The sequence below is a fragment of the Onychostoma macrolepis genome, chromosome 21, assembly GCF_012432095.1.
Source record: "Onychostoma macrolepis isolate SWU-2019 chromosome 21, ASM1243209v1, whole genome shotgun sequence".
NCBI classification, from domain to species: domain Eukaryota; kingdom Metazoa; phylum Chordata; class Actinopteri; order Cypriniformes; family Cyprinidae; genus Onychostoma; species Onychostoma macrolepis.
In genome coordinates this window covers 9,711,179-9,714,985 of record NC_081175.1, presented here as the reverse complement: position 1 = coordinate 9,714,985, position 3,807 = coordinate 9,711,179, and positions in this window count along the sequence as shown.

Below are 3,807 nucleotides of genomic sequence, written 5' to 3'. Positions count from 1 at the left end.
CAATATAAACAGATGAAACTGCTTGTGGAAAAAAATTTTTTGGTTTGATTATTTGTATACATAGGCACTGGGCAAATGCAGGCTATTTTTATTTATTATAAATCTTTGCTTATGTTATCACTGTAATAATTCCCCACATGGTCTTGAATTATGAACTAGTAAATGAATACAAGTTTATGTAAACATAAGAATGAATTATTTTCTCGTCAGAAATTATATCGTCCGCTGAATCAAGCCATGCATCGCATGGAATTCTTCTTCTGAGGTAAATGTAACGTTTATTCCTAAACCTTATTCTTTGGATGATAGCATGCGCTATGCGTGGGTGTGACTACATTACAATGAGCTCAGGTGGTTTCATATGAATTACATAAACATAAAATAACTGTTTCATTCAAAATTAGACATGTCAAGCATTCTATAGACATGTCTCTTGTCTATGAGGCAAGCATTTGCTGAGTTTTGCTTCATTTTTGTGAACCGAAACTCCAAAAAAAAAAAAAAAAGTGCAGTAGTTTACTTGTTGCATTCTGTACTTGATGTATAGCTTCAATTGCTGTTGTTTGTAATAGCGAATGAAATCTTGTTACCTGTGAGGTTTTTCTTAAATAGGCCTAGAATAAAATGAACAGCTAAAATCATAACATTTTTTTTTCTATGTCATTTTAGACCACATTCAGTAGGCTAAAAGTCAAATGATGTTTTACTGGTTATGTATAAGGTTATTTCTGTTTTGTCAATAACATGCAGTAGCCTTGAAAATATAGAAAATATGCTTTATTTTATTATTATTATTATTATTATTATTATTAATCTTGTAAGCGCCACTAGCAGCCTACACGATAAAGCCACAGGATTCTTGTGAGTAAGCTTGGCTTGTCTGCTGCTTCCCTTCTACTGAAAATAAACTGAGCTCGCAGTTGTCGGGTACACGGTGTAGTACGGAACATGGACGAAAGGGGCATTTCAGGGCAGCTCACACATTTGAAACAAATATTAAAGCACAATCTAATTTTTTACCCATGAAAAAAAAAAGATCTAGTTCAGTTTTTGTTCAAATGACCAGAAGGTACATGGACCTGTGAGTAAGAGTAATATCCTATCAAAAGAAAATAAAGAGTTAAACTCTTTACATTTCTCATCTCATTACATTTATTAATTTACTTTAGTACAGCAGATAGCTATACAAAACTACTTCATTACATTATAAACTAAATAAATTATTAATATGAGGGTAAATCAAGCGTAACGTTAGTTCTGGCAGGTCACCTTAGTCAAGCTCGCATCAGCTGACTCTCAACTGATCCCCATCTACCTATAGGAATATGATACCTATCTAAGCATCCATATATAAGGTCCTTCAATATTATCAGCAGTTTTCGCATTGCTCAATAGCTAATTACCCTCATCCATCCCCAACTCCTCATCTGTCAATCAGGATTCAGCCTTCTGATTCTCCTTTGAATCAGACTAATTCTAAATTGTATACATAAAATTACTGAACTTTAACGACATCTGCAATACATTTGTTGGTTCTGTTTACCCTGGGGGGCTATCGCTGCTCTCCCTGCTCTCATCCATGCTAGGCTGCATGGATGTGCAGGGAGTTCTTGCCCAGAACAGAACCATACCGCCAATCCAAACTGTATGCTAATTGTCAATCATCTTTGACGATAGTGGTTCTGACAGAAATAGAGTGTAATGCCTTAAATAACATTACACAGTCAAAATTGGCACCTTAACATGGTCAAACGGTGCGTGTTGACATGGTCAAATTTCACGTGTTCCATTTAAAGTGTTTTGGCCCAGTCTGCCTTCCATAGGCATTTGTTCCTGTCCGCGTTCCATACTTTGTTGACACATTGGTTTCTCATAATTAGTCATGAGACTGTGTGTTCTTATACTATCAGAAGACACTTCGCTTAATTATTCACCACAGCATGTGTTGTGTTCCAATGACAGACACTTCAGACCAGGGGTCACCAAACTTGATCCTGGAGAGCTGGTGAGGAATTTAGCTCTAATTTGCTTCAACACACCTACCTGGAAGTTTCAAGTATACCTAGTAGGCTAAGACCTTGATTAGATGCTTCAGTTGTGTTTAATTAGGGTTAGAGCTAAACTCTGCAGGACACCGGCCCTTCGGGGACCAAGTCTGTTGACCCCTGCTTCAGACTGTGAGATTGCGTACAATTAAGTGAGACGCGCACGTTTATTGATCGAAGGTGAACTTTTGTTTTTGCTTTGTAAGAGTTTTCCACAAACACAATTCATTCACTTAATGAGTGTAATCTGTTTTTACAGCTGCTTGATGCAACCCATCAAAAGGCTTATTTAAATATGCCTTAAAAATTATTAAAGGTCCAACAACGTGTTCATATATTTTCGATGAAGAGTGCAAATGCAAATGGCTGTGTATTTATTTGTGTTTTTATCTCAAAGGGAACAAAAAGAAACCAACTGTGTGTTGTCAGTCTCCCCTTTTCCTCCTCCTCTCCGCAACACACCACGTCCACTTTTGTAGCGTTTTTCAAAACTGTGGTGAGAGCTAACCATGCTGAAACAGAAGGTTTCCTGACCCTTTAAGGGGTAGTTCACCCGAAAATGAAAATTCTGTCATTAATCACACAAATAAAACTAAAATAACGACTTTATTCAACTTATTCTTCTCCACTTCACCCCAGGACCATTTTGGAGCGCATCACAACGTGATATACGCATACTTTCCTCTGCACATAAACAAGGTACAGTGCATGCATGTTCTACGTCAGCAGCACCACACGCAAAAATTGTTGAATAAAGTCATTATTTTTGTTTTCTTTGCGCACAAAAAGTATTTTCGTAGCTTCATAAAATTACGATTTCCTTACTATGTTTCTGTATCTTGACCATGGTAGTACCCTTGCTGTCTATGGAGGGTCAGAGAGGTCTCAGATTTCATCAAAAATATGCTAATTTGTTTTTCTGAAGATGAACAAAGGTCTTACTGGTTTAGAATGACATAAGGGTGAGTAATTAATTACAGAATTTTCAGTTTTGGGTGAACTATCCCTTTAACCCCCATTTGCGCCCTGGGCACCAAAAATGGCTCCCCGCTGTTCCGTGTGAGTGTGAGTATTTTTATAATACTTGGCCTTCACATTACTTCACATTTCTTTTCTTTTTTTAATAACTCTGTAAGTAACTTGTAATTTTATGTTTCAACCACAAATAGCTAGAAAAATGCATCCCAATAACTTAAAATGAATGAATTTACACTGCATTCTATTAAAAATAATCCATATGTAACTGAGAAATTTACTAATAAGAGGGGAAATATACTTTACTACAATTTGGGTAGGCTATCTTGCTTCATATATTTTAGGGATAAATGAAGGAGAGTGAGCCGTCAGATGTGATCTCATCTACAACCAAATTTCATATTTGTTTCCAGGTTTTCCACCAATATCAGAACAGAATCTAAATGCCACTTAAAATCTAACAACACTCTCTTCCAGTGTCTTTTCTTGTGAATGAAATGTTGTCATTTAATGAGTGTGTAGTTTTAAACTGTACTTTGTCTCCATCTGCTGGTCAGTTTTGAAATTTCAAACTGTTGTTCCAAATGTTTTCCTGACATTGTGTGCCGTCTATCGTCTGTATCCATTGTCGGTAATGACAAATGCATAGATTTGCAAACTATGTCTGTCTGTCTTTCTTTCTCTTTCTTTTTCTTTTTACAACTCCACATGAAATCAAGTACTAGCTCAGATTGCACAATACTGCACAAAGCCCGCCCAGCTCAAGCAGCTTCTTAAATTGCACCTA